Below are 16,184 nucleotides of genomic sequence, written 5' to 3'. Positions count from 1 at the left end.
TTTCCTGCTCCAGTAAGTAGCTCTTTCTTTCTTGCTCCACTCCTAGTCCGTGAATCCATCATCAGCCACACCAGAGGAGTAAAACATTCTCCAAGCACGCCTGCACCACTTGCTGTCAAATACTATCCCCCTTTGGGCAGGGGATAGACCAACAAAATCCACCTCGAGTGGGAGCCACCAAACGTGCGACCGCTCACTTCATGGTCGTGATTTTTTAAAAATTTGTTCATGGGAACTCATTCGATCATGGGAACTGACCGAGCCAACATTTATTACACACCCCTGAGGGTATTTATGAGTCAACCACATTGCTGTGGATCTGGAGTCACATGTCGGCCAGACCAGGTAACAACAGATTTTTGACGATCAACTTTTAATTCCAGATTATTGAATTTATATTTCACCATCTGTCATGGTGGGATTCAAACCTGGGTCCGCAGAGCATTATTACCCTGGGTAAATAGTCCAGCGACAATACCACCAAGCAAACATGTCCTGATACCAGGTTTGGAGAGGACTACTTGGTTGTGTGACAGGTTAATGGGTTCAGCGATTGTTTACTGAGATTGTTGGCTGACTGTTAGTGACTGTATACTCAGTTTGTTGATGGATTTGTGAATGTTAATCGGATTTATGGATGGATTAGCAACTGCTTGCACAGTAGTTAGCAGTTTCCTCACAGCTCCAGGGTCCCAGGTTCGATTCCCGGCCTGGGTCCCTGTCTGTGCGGAGTCTGCACGTCCTCCCCGTGTGTGCGTGGGTTTCCTCCGGGTGCTCCGGTTTCCTCCCACAGTCCAAAGATGTGCAGGTTAGGTGGATTGGCCGCGATAAATTGACCTTTAGTGTGAAGGGATGTATAGGTTAGGTGGGTTAAGGGGATGGTGGGGGGAGGGGGGGTGCTCTTTCAGAGCAGTGTCGGTGCAGACTCGATGGGCCGAATAGCCTCATAGTGCACTGCATGGATTGTATAAGTGTTTGTTGGTGGATTAATGACTGTTTGCTGGATTTAGTGGTGTGTTTGGATTGTTTACTGGGTTTGTAGATGGATGAGTGGCTGGTACTGGATTTGGCGATCACTTACTATTTACTTCGTGATTGATTGGTTACTGGGTTTGGTGATGAATTAGTGATTGGTCACTGATTGACCGATTCACGCTGCAGTGGCCTCCCCCTCTGGGCACCCTGGGCTGCCCTCCCCCCGCCAGTCCCCCCGCCCGCGGCTCCGGCTCCAGCTCCGCGCTGCCATTTCTCCAGTTACCTGAGAGGAGGATCCACCGGCGCCGCCATTTTGGATTTTCCTCTCGCACGCGGCGTCAGTGACGCACGACGTACGCACGCCTACCTCTGAGTGTCCTTTGTCTCGGTGGCGACATGGCAGGCTCAGGCAAGGCAACCGGAAGAGGAGGGGCACAGTTAGGTAGGGGCGGGGTTAATGTGATTGACAGCTCCCTGATTGTGATGTCAGTGGGTGTAGGGGGCGGGGTTAGTGTGACTGACAGCTCCCTGATTGTAATCTCGGTGGGGGTAGGGGCGGGGTTAGTGTGATTGACAGCTCCCTGATTGTGATCTCAGCGGGGGTAGGGGCGGGGTTAGTGTGACTGTCAGCTCACTGATTGTGATCTCGGTGTGGGTAGGGGCGGGGTTAGTGTGATTGACAGCTCCCTGATTGTGATCTCAGTTTGGTAGGGGGCGGGGTTAGTGTGACTGACAGCTTACTGATCGTCGTGGGGGTGGGGGGTTAGTGATTGTGATCTCAGCGGGGATAGGGGCGGGGTTAGTGTGACTGACAGCTCCCTGATTGTGATCTCGGTGTGGGTAGGGGCGGGGTTAGTGTGATTGACAGTTCCCTGATTGTGATCTCAATTTGGTAGGGGGCCGGGGTTAGTGTGACTGACAGCTCTCTGCTTGTGATCTCGGTCGTGTAGGGGCGGGGTTAATGTGATTGACAGCTCCCTGATTGTGATCTCAGTTTGGTAGGGGGCGGGGTTAGTGTGACTGACAGCTTACTGATCGTCGTGGGGGTGGGGGGTTAGTGATTGTGATCTCAGCGGGGATAGGGGCGGGGTTAGTGTGACTGACAGCTCCCTGATTGTGATCTCGGTGTGGGTAGGGGCGGGGTTAGTGTGATTGACAGTTCCCTGATTGTGATCTCAATTTGGTAGGGGCCGGGGTTAGTGTGACTGACAGCTCTCTGCTTGTGATCTCGGTGGGCTGGGGGCGGGATTAGTGTGTTTGGCAGCTCTCTGATTGTGATCTCGGTCGTGTAGGGGCGGGGTTAGTGTGATTGGCAGCTCCCTGATTGTGATCTCGGTGGGGGAGGGAGCGGGGTTAGTGATGTCAACAGCGTGCTGACATCATGACGCTGAGGCTCCTGCTGAAGCCGCGGTGCCGGAGCCCCGGGAGCGGGTGGTGGGGAGCGGGGCCTCGCTCTGGGTGAGTAACACGGGCGAAGCCTTTCAAATTGCAACTTATCCGTCCGCCTGGTCCTGGGTCGAGAATGAGAGGGAGCTGGAGAGTCACTTTGATCCTTCTCCCAGCAGATCAGAGTACCCAGATGACGTCAGCCGTTTTAACCTCCCCCTGTCACCTGACCTCAGTCAACTGACCCCTGACCCCTGTCAACTCCCCCCTGACCCCTGTCAACTCCCCCCTGACCCCTGTCAACTCCCCCTGACCCCTGTCAACTCCCCCCTGACCCCTCTCAACTCCCCCCTGACCCCTGTCAACTCCCCCCTGACCCCTGTCAACTCCCCCCTGACCCCTGTCAACTCCCCCCTGACCCCTGTCAACTCCCCCTGACCCCTGTCAACTCCCCCCTGACCCCTCTCAACTCCCCCCTGACCCCTGTCAACTCCCCCTGACCCCTGTCAACTCCCCCTGACCCCTGTCAACTCCCCCTGACCCCTGTCAACTCCCCCCTGACCCCTGTCAACTCCCCCTGACCCCTGTCAACTCCCCCCGACCCCTGTCAACTCCCCCCTGACCCCTGTCAACTCCCCCTGACCCCTGTCAACTCCCCCCCGACCCCTGTCAACTCCCCCCCGACCCCTGTCAACTCCCCCCCGACCCCTGTCAACTCCCCCCCGACCCCTGTCAACTCTCCCCTGACCCCTGTCAACTCCCCCCTGACCCCTGTCAACTCCCCCCTGACCCCTGTCAACTCCCCCCTGACCCCTGTCAACTCCCCCCTGACCCCTGTCAACTCCCCCCTGACCCCTGTCAACTCCCCCCTGACCCCTGTCAACTCCCCCCTGACCCCTGTCAACTCCCCCCTGACCTCAGTCAACTCCCCCCGACCCCTGTCAACTCCCCCCGACCCCTGTCAACTCCCCCCTGACCCCTGTCAACTCCCCTCTGACACCTGTCAACTCCCCCCTGACCCCTGTCAACTCCCTCCTGACCTCAGTCAACTCCCCCCGACCCCTGTCAACTCCCCACTGACACCTGTCAACTCCCCCCTGAGCCCTATCAATCCCCCAGATCCCTTTCACTCCCCTGACCCCTGTCAACTCCCCCCTGACCCCTGTCAACTCCCCCCTGACCCCTGTCAACTCCCCCCTGAGCTCTATCAATCCCCCAGACCCCTATCACTCCCCTGACCCCTGTCAACTCCCCCCTGACCCCTGTCAACTCCCCCCTGACCCCTGTCAACTCCCCCCTGACCCCTGTCAACTCCCCCCTGACCCCTGTCAACTCCCCCCTGACCCCTGTCAACTCCCCCCTGACCCCTGTCAACTCCCCCCTGACCCCTGTCAACTCCCCCCTGACCCCTGTCAACTCCCCCCTGACCCCTGTCAACTACCTCCTGATCCCTGTCAACCTGACCTTAGTCAACTCCCCCCGACCCCTGTCAACCCCCCCTGACCCCTGTCAACTCCCCCCTGACCCCTGTCAACTGACCCCTGACAACTCCCCCCTGACACCTGTCAACTACCTCCTGATCCCTGTCAACCTGACCTTAGTCAACTCCCCCCGACCCCTGTCAAGTACCCCCTCACACCTGTCAACTCCCCCCTGACACCTGTCAACTCCCCCCTGAGCCCTATCAATCCCCCAGACCCCTATCACTCCCCTGACCCCTGTCAACTCCCCCTGACACCTGTCAACTCCCCCCTGAGCCCTGTCAACTCCCCCCTGACCCCTGTCAACTCCCCCTGACAACTCCCCCCTGTCACCTGTCAATTCCCCCCTGAGCCCTATCAATCCCCCAGACCCCTATCACTCCCCTGACCCCTGTTAACTCCCCCCTGACACCTGTCAACTCCCCCCTGACACCTGTCAACTACCTCGTGATCCCTGTCAAACTGGCCTCAGTCAACCCCCCCGACCCCTGTCAACTACCCCCTCACACCTGCCAACTCCCCCCTGACACCTGTCAACTCCCCCCTGAGCCCTATCAATCCCCCAGACCCCTATCACTCCCCTGACCCCTGTCAACTTCCCCCTGACCCCTGTCAACTTCCCCCTGACCCCTGTCAACTTCCCCCTGACCCCTATCACTCCCCTGACCCCTGTCAACTCCCCCTGACCCCTGTCAACTCCCCCCTGACCCCTGTCAACTCCCCCCTGACCCCTGTCAACTCCCCCCTGACCCCTGTCAACTACCCCCTGACCCCTATCAACTCCCCTCTGACCCCTGTCAACTCCCCTCTGACCCCTGTCAACTTCCCCCTGACCCCTTCTGTTAAGTAATGGGTTAAGAGACATTGCAATTAGTTGTCTCATTTATGTTAAGTATCCATTAATTGACACTGATATGTAAAGGGGCTTCAGGTGGCCTCTGCCAGGTGGTGTGTTGTTAAGAGTTTTGTGCAGAGGCTGTGGAAGTGAAATAAATGGTGTTTGGTGAAAAGGAACAAGAACTTTAGACTCTTCATTTCACAGCAACTAAAACGTCTAACACTGTCAACTAAAATGTCTAACAATGGTAGCAGAGGATGGTTGCTGTGCAAATGTGAAGGTTTGAAAGATACAACTTTTCCTGATCAAACCAAGGAGTGAGTGAGAAGGAAAAAAAGATACATGGCTGAACCCAGGATAAAGATGGCTGGATATGACTATCCTCCCTTATTTTCTGAAAGGGAATCGTACGACCAATGGAGAAGTGCAGTAGTTATGTGGACTAAGGTAACTGCTTTGGGAAAGAGAAAACAAGGTATGGCATTGGCTCTTTCTCTACCATATGGCAGTAAAATCCGAAACAAAGTGCTTTCTGAGCTGGAATTGGAAGAGTTAGACTCAGAAGAAGGTCTGGGGACTTTATTACATTATATGGATAAGATTTCGAAGAAAGATGACTTGTTAAGTGCATATGAAGCATGGTCGGATTTTGATCAGTTCCGGAAAATGGAGGATATCTCCATGGAAGACTATATAATGGAATTTGGCAGACTATATAAAAAACTGCAGAAACACAACCTGGAATTTCCACAGTCTGTGTTGGCCTTTAAATTACTTGACTGTGCTAGAGTGAGCAACATGGATAGGCTCCTGGTTTTGACAGGAGTTCAGTTTACTGATAAGGATACCTTATTCGAACAGATGACAAAAGCTTTACAAAGGTTTCTGGGGAAACATTCGATTCCGATGGCTCTGATGACCCAAATAGGTCAGCCTGCAATAAGGCAGAATATGGAAGATACACTAGTAACAGGATGGCGAAATCATATGGCTACGAACAGGGCTCAAGACTATAGACGGAGACCGAGACAAGGAAATTATGAAGACAGAAACCCAGTTCAAACCTACAATAGGGGCATGATAAATCGATGTTTTCGATGTGACTCTCAATACCATTATGCTTTCAACTGTCCAACTCGTTATGATAGAGTGTTTGAAGCGACACATGACACGGAAGAGTCAGAAGAGGAAAAAGATAGTGACCAAAAAGAAGGCATTGTCCTGTTGACAAGCAGTTTTACGGCTGTAATGAGGGTGTTGGTTGCAGAATCCTTCAGCTGTGCTGTATTGGACAGTGGCTGCACATCTACTGTGTGTGGAATTGACTGGTTAAAATGTTACCTGGACTCTTTGAATGCTGAAAATCGTAACATTTGAAAGTTCCACAAGTTTCAGGTTTGGGGATGATAATACGCTGAAGTCGCTGAAAAGAGTGGTGATCCCTTGCAATATTGCCGGAGTGAATCATTTCATTAGCACGGATGTTGTATCAAGTGAGATACCTTTGCTCCTGAGCAGACCATCGATGAAGAAAGCACACATGAAACTGGATATGGAACAGGATAAGGCAACAGTTTTTGGAAAGACTGTGGACTTACAATTTACACAGTCGGGACACTATTGTATTCCATTACTGACAAATAGTTTTTCAAGTAGAGTGGTTAAGGATGTGTTAATGGCAGTTGAAAATGGGACTTTAGCTGATAAAAAGCTTGTGGTATTTAAACTGCATAGGCAATTTGCACATCCGTCTCCTCGGAGGCTGAAAAATGTATTAAAGGATGCAGGGGTAAGGGATGACGACTATACTAAACTGATAGAACAGGTTAGTGACCGCTGTGAAGTTTGTAGGAAGTACGGAAGGACACCAGCAAGACCGATAGTAACCCTACCTTTGGCGAGGGATTTTAACGACATTGTGGCCATGGACCTTAAGATCTGGGATAAAGCAAATAATATATTTATTTTGCATTTTGTAGATTTAGCAACCAGATTTAGTCAATCAACGATTGTACGAAGTAAAGAAAAGAGAGTAACTCTGGATCAAATCGTGGAAAAATGGATAGGGACAGGAATGGATCCACCGGCAAAATTCCTTACGGACAATGGGGGAGAATTTGCTAATGATGAGTTTAGGGATATGTGTGAAAACATGAATATCAGAGTTATGAATACGGCTGCAGAAAGCCCATTTAGTAATGGTGTCTGTGAAAGAAATCATGCTGTCATCAATGACATGCTTTGGAAAATATTGGCAGATCGAGCAAATTGCAGGCTAAATTCAGCTTTAGCATGGGCAGTACATGCAAAGAATTCATTGCAGATGGTTGGGGGCTATAGTCCTTATCAATTAGTGTTTGGTAGAAATCCCAAAATTCTGTCCATTTTGGATGACCAGCCTCCAGCTTGGGAGGGGACTACAATTAGCTCTGGTTTTGCTGAACTTTTAAATGCATTACATAGCAATAGAAAAGCTTTTTTGGAAGCCCAAGTCTTTGCAAGAATTCGCAGAGCTTTAAGACATAACGTACGGCCATCAGATGCCGTTTTTCAGCAAGGAGGCATGGTATACTATAAGAGAGACAATTCTAATGAATGGAAAGGCCCAGGGAAGATCATAGGCATAGATGGCAAAACAATTATTTTGCAACATGGTAATCAAACTGTTAGGGTCCATTCATCAAGGATAATGGGTACAGATTACAAAATTTCAAATTTAGGCAGAGCAGACAGACATGATGAGGAACCAGAGTCATCTGGTACGCATGTGTTACAGAACTATGAGGACCAATTAACTGATATAGACCGGGTTTCTGTGGAGGAACACAACACTTCTGGTGAATTAAAACAGGCCATTTTTCCGAAAGGGCAACTGCCAAAAGTTGGTACAAAAGTGACATCCTTGCCTGAAGGGTCTAGTCAATGGAAGGATGCAACTGTTATTAGTAGAGCAGGGAAGGCCACTGGAAAGTGTAAACATTGGTTGAATGTACAGCATTCAGGGGAAGGAGTCAAGACAATGGATTGGGAAAGCAAAGTTCAAAAATGGAGGGCACAGAAACGCAGTGCCAGTTCAGATAGTACATCGGATAGTGAACAGGTCCGCAGGAAAAGGTCGCGAACGAGTGAAAGGACATCCCACAGCAGAAAGGAAAGATCAAGCTGAAGCAGTACAGAACGAGATACCAGGTGGGAGAGGGGACGTAGTTTGTCAAGATCTCTGAACATGAGTAAGACTACGAATACTAATAGGAGTAGAAGCCCACGTGCACGTGAGATTTTGGTGGCTTCAAATACATTAGATGAAAAAGCTATTAAAGAAGCTAAACAGCAAGAATTGCATAGTTGGAGTGAATTTGGGGTCTACACAGAAGTACCGGATAGGGGACAAAGAGCTCTATCCCACAGATGGATTTGCACGGAAATGGTTCTTCGGGATGGAACTTATAAAGCAAAGGCCAGGCTCGTGGCAAGGGGATTTGAAGAAAACTTAGAAGATCAGGATTTAAAGGTAGATTCACCTACAGCAGGAAAGGTTATTTTAAAGATCTTCTTGGCTCTATTAGCCACAAAGGCATGGGAATGCAAATGTATCGATATAAAAGCTGCCTTTTTGCAGGGGCATCGGCTCCAGAGAGACATTTTTATCCGACCTCCTAAAGAAGCAGCTAACACAGAAGGGGTACTCCTGAAGTTGAACAAATGTGCATATGGATTAAATGATGCATCTAGAGTCTGGTATTTTTCGGTAAGGTCAGTTTTGTTAAAGTTAGCCTGTTGCCAGTTGAAAGCAGATACTGCAATGTTTTACTGGCACTATAAAGGAAATTTTCTGGCATTTTTATGATGCATGTTGATGATTTTTTTGTGGGGAGGGACTAGTGATTTTGAAGCTATTGTAATCTCTGGTTTGAGGAAAGAATTCAGGGTTGGAAGTCAGGCTTCCGGTGCATTTAAGTATATTGGACTGGAAATTGGACAGACTAAGTTAGGGGCAACTTTACGTCAGCAATCTTATTTGGAAAGCATCACTCAATAGCAATTAGTGGTGGCCGAGTTTCACAAAAAGACGCAATGGTTTCAAAGATAGAAAAAGAGGAACTGCGAAGTTTAATTGGGCAACTGAACTGGTTAGGTCGACAGACTAGACCAGACGTGAGTTTTGATGTCTTAGAGTTGAGTACAAAAATGAATGATCCCAAAGTGGAAGACATAATAAGAGCAAATAAAGCGTTGGTCAAACTAAAAATGCAGGAGTGTGTTTTGAAGTTCCCGGTTTTAGGTGACCTTAAGCACTTGGAACTCATAGTTTATAGTGATACGTCCTACGCAAAGTTTATAGTGATGCGTCCTACGCAAATTGATGTGATGGGGTTTCAAGCGCAGGAGGTTTTATAATTTTCCTTTTGGGGAACAATGGTAAATGTTGCTCACTTGTGTGGGAAACAAAGAAAATTAGGAGAGTGGTAAAAAGCACTTTGGCTGCTGAGACGTTAAACCTTGTAGAGGCGGTGGATATGGCTTTTTATATAAGTATGATATTGACAGAAATTTGGGGATGAGGGGATTTGGGTAATATACCTATTGCCTGTCACATTGACAGTAAATCCCTGTGGGAAAATGTGCACTCTACAAAAAGTGTCAATGAAAAGAGGTTACGGATAGACATCGCAAGTTTGAAGCAGATGTTGGAAAGAGAGGAAATAACAAAAATTAAATGGGTCGACAGGAGCTATCAACTGTCAGAGTGTTTTACGAAAAGAGGGGCGAGTTCACAGAAACTTTTGGATATTGTTAATGAAGGGCGCTTGTTTTTTTTTTTCTCGTCCAAACAAAAAAAAGGGGGGGACATCATGTGTGTGTTTTTGAGTTTCTTGACATTTTGTTTTCACCTAATTATTTTTTTTTCTCCAAGGAAGGGGAGACTGTTAAGTAATGGGTTAAGAGACATTGCAATTAGTTGTCTCATTTATGTTAAGTATCCATTAATTGACACTGATATGTAAAGCGGCTTCAGGTGGCCTCTGTCAGATGGTGTGTTAACAGTTTTGTGCAGAGGCTGTGGATGTGAAATAAATGGTGTTTTGGTGAAAAGGAACAAGGACTTTAGACTCTTCATTTCACAGCAACTAAAACGTCTAACACTGTCAACTCCCCCCTGACCCCTGTCAACTCCCCCCTGACCCCTGTCAACTCCCCCCTGACCCCTGTCAACTCCCCCCTGACCCCTGTCAACTCCCCCCTGACCCCTGTCAACTCCCCCCTGACCCCTGTCAACTCCCCCCTGACCCCTGTCAACTCCCCCCTGACCCCTGTCAACTCCCCCCTGACCCCTGTCAACTCCCCCCTGACCCCTGTCAACTCCCCCCTGACCCCTGTCAACTCCCCCCTGACCCCTGTCAACTCCCCCCTGACCCCTGTCAACTCCCCCCTGACCCCTGTCAACTCCCCCCTGACCCCTGTCAACTCCCCCCTGACCCCTGTCAACTCCCCCCTGACCCCTGTCAACTCCCCCCTGACCCCTGTCAACTCCCCCCTGACCCCTGTCAACTCCCCCCTGACCCCTGTCAACTCCCCCCTGACCCCTGTCAACTCCCCCCTGACCCCTGTCAACTCCCCCCTGACCCCTGTCAACTCCCCCCTGACCCCTGTCAACTCCCCCCTGACCCCTGTCAACTCCCCCCTGACCCCTGTCAACTCCCCCCTGACCCCTGTCAACTCCCCCCTGACCCCTGTCAACTCCCCCCTGACCCCTGTCAACTCCCCCCTGACCCCTGTCAACTCCCCCCTGACCCCTGTCAACTCCCCCCTGACCCCTGTCAACTCCCCCCTGACCCCTGTCAACTCCCCCCTGACCCCTGTCAACTCCCCCCTGACCCCTGTCAACTCCCCCCTGACCCCTGTCAACTCCCCCCTGACCCCTGTCAACTCCCCCCTGACCCCTGTCAACTCCCCCCTGACCCCTGTCAACTCCCCCCTGACCCCTGTCAACTCCCCCCTGACCCCTGTCAACTCCCCCCTGACCCCTGTCAACTCCCCCCTGACCCCTGTCAACTCCCCCCTGACCCCTGTCAACTCCCCCCTGACCCCTGTCAACTCCCCCCTGACCCCTGTCAACTCCCCCCTGACCCCTGTCAACTCCCCCCTGACCCCTGTCAACTCCCCCCTGACCCCTGTCAACTCCCCCCTGACCCCTGTCAACTCCCCCCTGACCCCTGTCAACTCCCCCCTGACCCCTGTCAACTCCCCCCTGACCCCTGTCAACTCCCCCCTGACCCCTGTCAACTCCCCCCTGACCCCTGTCAACTCCCCCCTGACCCCTGTCAACTCCCCCCTGACCCCTGTCAACTCCCCCCTGACCCCTGTCAACTCCCCCCTGACCCCTGTCAACTCCCCCCTGACCCCTGTCAACTCCCACCTGACCCCTGTCAACTCCCACCTGACCCCTGTCAACTCCCACCTGACCCCTGTCAACTCCCACCTGACCCCTGTCAACTCCCACCTGACCCCTGTCAACTCCCACCTGACCCCTGTCAACTCCCACCTGACCCCTGTCAACTCCCACCTGACCCCTGTCAACTCCCACCTGACCCCTGTCAACTCCCACCTGACCCCTGTCAACTCCCACCTGACCCCTGTCAACTCCCACCTGACCCCTGTCAACTCTCCCACCTGACCCCTGTCAACTCTCCCACCTGACCCCTGTCAACTCTCCCCCCTGACCCCTGTCAACTCTCCCCCCTGACCCCTGTTAACTCTACCCCTGACCCCTGTTAACTCTACCCCCTGACCCCTGTCAACTACCCCCTGACACCTACCATTGCCCCTTGACTCCTGTCAACTGACCACTGTCAACTCCCCCCTGACCCCTGTCAACTCCCCCCTGACCCCTGTCAACTCCCCCCTGACCCCTGTCAACTCCCCCCTGACCCCTGTCAACTCCCCCCTGACCCCTGTCAACTCCCCCCTGACCCCTGTCAACTCCCCCCTGACCCCTGTCAACTCCCCCCTGACCCCTGTCAACTCCCCCCTGACCCCTGTCAACTCCCCCCTGACCCCTGTCAACTCCCCCCTGACCCCTGTCAACTCCCCCCTGACCCCTGTCAACTCCCCCCTGACCCCTGTCAACTCCCCCCTGACCCCTGTCAACTCCCCCCTGTCAACTCCCCCTGTCAACTCCCCCCTGACCCCTGTCAACTCCCCCCTGACCCCTGTCAACTCCCCCCTGACCCCTGTCAACTCCCCCGACCCCTGTCATTGCCCCTTGACCCCTGTCATTGCCCCTTGACCCCTGGCATTGCCCCCTGACCCCTGTCAACCCCCTGACCCCTGTCAACTCCCCCCTGACCCCTGTCAACTCCCCCCTGACCCCTGTCAACGCCCCCCCTGACCCCTGTCAACTCCCCCCTGACCCCTGTCAATGCCCCCCCGACCCCTGTCAACTCCCCCACCCCTGTCAACACCCACCAGACCCCTGTCAACTCTTCCCCCTGACCCATGTCATCTACCCACTCCCCCTGTCAACTGCCCCCTGTGAACTGCCCCCTGTGAACTGACCCCTGTGAACTGACCCCTGTGAACTGACCCCTGTGAACTGACCCCTGTGAACTGACCCCTGTGAACTGACCCCTGTGAACTGACCCCTGTGAACTGACCCCTGTGAACTGACCCCTGTGAACTGACCCCTGTGAACTGACCCCTGTGAACTGACCCCTGTGAACTGACCCCTGTGAACTGACCCCTGTGAACTGACCCCTGTGAACTGACCCCTGTGAACTGACCCCTGTGAACTGACCCCTGTGAACTGACCCCTGTGAACTGACCCCTGTGAACTGACCCCTTTCAACGCATCTTGACCCCTTTCAGCGTCCCTTGACCCCTGTCAGCGTCCCTTGACCCCTGTCAGCGTCCCTTGACCCCTGTCAGCGTCCCTTGACCCCTGTCAGCGTCCCTTGACCCCTGTCAGCGTCCCTTGACCCCTGTCAGCGTCCCTTGACCCCTGTCAGCGTCCCTTGACCCCTGTCAGCGTCCCTTGACCCCTGTCAACGCCCCTTGACCCCTGTCAACGCCCCTTGACCCCTGTCAACGGCCCTTGACCCCTGTCAACGCCCCTTGACCCCTGTCAACGCCCCTTGACCCCTGTCAACGCCCCTTGACCCCTGTCAACGCCCCATGACCCCTGTCAACGCCCCTTGACCCCATGTCAACGCCCCTTGACCCCATGTCAACGCCCCTTGACCCCTGTCAACGCCCCTTGACCCCTGTCAACGCCCCTTGACCCCTGTCAACGCCCCTTGACCCCTGTCAACGCCCCTTGACCCCTGTCAACGCCCCTTGACCCCTGTCAACGCCCCTTGACCCCTGTCAACGCCCCTTGACCCCTGTCAACGCCCCTTGACCCCTGTCAACGCCCCTTGACCCCTGTCAACGCCCCTTGACCCCTGTCAACGCCCCTTGACCCCTGTCAGCGCCCCTTGACCCCTGTCAGCGCCCCTTGACCCCTGTCAGCGCCCCTTGACCCCTGTCAGCGCCCCTTGACCCCTGTCAGCGCCCCTTGACCCCTGTCAGCGCCCCTTGACCCCTGTCAGCGCCCCTTGACCCCTGTCAGCGCCCCTTGACCCCTGTCAGCGCCCCTTGACCCCTGTCAACGCCCCTTGACCCCTGTCAACGCCCCTTGACCCCTGTCAACGCCCCTTGACCCCTGTCAACGCCCCTTGACCCCTGTCAACGCCCCTTGACCCCTGTCAACGCCCCTTGACCCCTGTCAACGCCCCTTGACCCCTGTCAACGCCCCTTGACCCCTGTCAACGCCCCTTGACCCCTGTCAACGCCCCTTGACCCCTGTCAACGCCCCTTGACCCCTGTCAACGCCCCTTGACCCCTGTCAACGCCCCTTGACCCCTGTCAACGCCCCTTGACCCCTGTCAACGCCCCTTGACCCCTGTCAACGCCCCTTGACCCCTGTCAACGCCCCTTGACCCCTGTCAACGCCCCTTGACCCCTGTCAACGCCCCTTGACCCCTGTCAACGCCCCTTGACCCCTGTCAACGCCCCTTGACCCCTGTCAACGCCCCTTGACCCCTGTCAACGCCCCTTGACCCCTGTCAACGCCCCTTGACCCCTGTCAACGCCCCTTGACCCCTGTCAACGCCCCTTGACCCCTGTCAACGCCCCTTGACCCCTGTCAACGCCCCTTGACCCCTGTCAACGCCCCTTGACCCCTGTCAACGCCCCTTGACCCCTGTCAACGCCCCTTGACCCCTGTCAACGCCCCTTGACCCCTGTCAACGCCCCTTGACCCCTGTCAACGCCCCTTGACCCCTGTCAACGCCCCTTGACCCCTGTCAACGCCCCTTGACCCCTGTCAACGCCCCTTGACCCCTGTCAACGCCCCTTGACCCCTGTCAACGCCCCTTGACCCCTGTCAACGCCCCTTGACCCCTGTCAACGCCCCTTGACCCCTGTCAACGCCCCTTGACCCCTGTCAACGCCCCTTGACCCCTGTCAACGCCCCTTGACCCCTGTCAACGCCCCTTGACCCCTGTCAACGCCCCTTGACCCCTGTCAACGCCCCTTGACCCCTGTCAACGCCCCTTGACCCCTGTCAACGCCCCTTGACCCCTGTCAACGCCCCTTGACCCCTGTCAACGCCCCTTGACCCCTGTCAACGCCCCTTGACCCCTGTCAACGCCCCTTGACCCCTGTCAACGCCCCTTGACCCCTGTCAACGCCCCTTGACCCCTGTCAACGCCCCTTGACCCCTGTCAACGCCCCTTGACCCCTGTCAACGCCCCTTGACCCCTGTCAACGCCCCTTGACCCCTGTCAACGCCCCTTGACCCCTGTCAACGCCCCTTGACCCCTGTCAACGCCCCTTGACCCCTGTCAACGCCCCTTGACCCCTGTCAACGCCCCTTGACCCCTGTCAACGCCCCTTGACCCCTGTCAACGCCCCTTGACCCCTGTCAACTCTTGCCCCCGACCCCTGTCAACTCTTGCCCCCGACCCCTGTCAACTCTTGCCCCCGACCCCTGTCAACTCTTGCCCCCGACCCCTGTCAACTCTTGCCCCCGACCCCTGTCAACTCTTGCCCCCGACCCCTGTCAACTCTTGCCCCCGACCCCTGTCAACTCTTGCCCCCGACCCCTGTCAACTCTTGCCCCCGACCCCTGTCAACTCTTGCCCCCGACCCCTGTCAACTCTTGCCCCCGACCCCTGTCAACTCTTGCCCCGACCCCTGTCAACTCTTGCCCCGACCCCTGTCAACTCTTGCCCCGACCCCTGTCAACTCTTGCCCCCGACCCCTGTCAACTCTTGCCCCCGACCCCTGTCAACTCTGCCCCCTGACAGCTCTTTCCCCCGACCCCTGTCAACTCTGCCCCCCCCCGACCATCAACCCCTCAATCCCTAGCCTGACCCTGTAGCCTCACCCACGTCCTTGGCCCATCACCCCCATGTCCCCTAAACACAGTCGCTCACCTCTGATCCCGGCAACTGGCCCTGACATCTCACCATCATCACCACCATACCTGGGTATGTCCTGTTCCACTGGCTGGACAGACCCTGCAGAGGTGGTAGCATAGTGGTATACAGTCAGGAGAGAGTTGTCCTAAGGGTCCATGAAGTCTCACAGCATCAGGTCAAACATAGACAATGAAACCTCCTGCTGATTACCACGTACCATCCCTTCTCAGCTGATGAATCCGTACTCCTCCATGTTGAACACCACTTGGAGGAAGCACTGAGGATGGCAAGAGCATAGAATATGCTCTGGGTGGGTGACTTCAATGTCCATCACCAAGATTGGCTCGGTAACACCACCACGGACCGAGCTGACTGGGACTGTGGCAGGTGGTGAAGTGTTGCTCTTTTTAATACTGATGCTCTTTAGAGTCGCCAGGTATCAAATGATACCACCACGAGGCTTTACCGGATATCGATCAAAGGACCACACAACCAGTTAGTCAGTTCAAGTTCAAAGATGGTTTATTTACACACAAGGATTACTTTGACATGCAACACAAAACACGACAAGTTAAACTATAATAACCTATACTTAACTTCAGGGCAACCGGCTCTAAGCAGATGGACAAGGCCTTTGTCCTGATCTTGCGTGGCTGGGTGGAAGAAGTGGCTATGTTTCTGCTGGGCTCAGCTGGCTGGTAGCGTTCGTTGGTCTTGAACTTGTCTGTCTGGTCGTTATGCTGCACTTGGGTTGGCGTAGGCCGGATCCAAGAGAGACCGAGCACATGGCTGTGTCTCTTCTTATCCCTTTGTGATTTTGCGCTCTTTGGGGCGGTCCTTAATTTGGACCCAATAATTCGACAGGCTTCGATCACTGCCTTCAATTTTGGCCAATAAAGGGGCGGGTGCCTTGATGGCTGGGCGTGTCCTTAGCGGTCATTGACCTTGGCTGTCTGGGCTTTCTTAGCAAAGAGAGTGGCGCCGATTAGTCTGTATCTGTATCGGTTACCTGAGTACAGCTCTTTTGTTCTGGGGAAATGG

At 54.2% G+C, this 16,184-nt stretch overlaps 1 protein-coding gene across 1 annotated transcript in view; it reads left to right on the top strand.

Moving 5' to 3' along the window:
• Positions 1-2,335: 2,335 nt before the first annotated feature.
• The window catches only part of LOC140410313 (beta-1,4-galactosyltransferase 3-like), a 208,077-nt gene continuing 194,228 nt past the window's right edge, over positions 2,336-16,184 (top strand). Inside the window, exon 1 of the mRNA XM_072498303.1 lies at positions 2,336-2,433. The gene's annotated coding sequence lies outside the window, so the exon portion shown is untranslated. The remainder of the gene's footprint in view (positions 2,434-16,184) is intronic.

Source organism: Scyliorhinus torazame, chromosome 4 (genome assembly GCF_047496885.1).
Source record: "Scyliorhinus torazame isolate Kashiwa2021f chromosome 4, sScyTor2.1, whole genome shotgun sequence".
Lineage (NCBI taxonomy): Eukaryota > Metazoa > Chordata > Chondrichthyes > Carcharhiniformes > Scyliorhinidae > Scyliorhinus > Scyliorhinus torazame.
The sequence above is the reverse complement of the archived record's forward strand: the minus strand, read 5'-3'. Positions and strand labels throughout refer to the sequence as shown.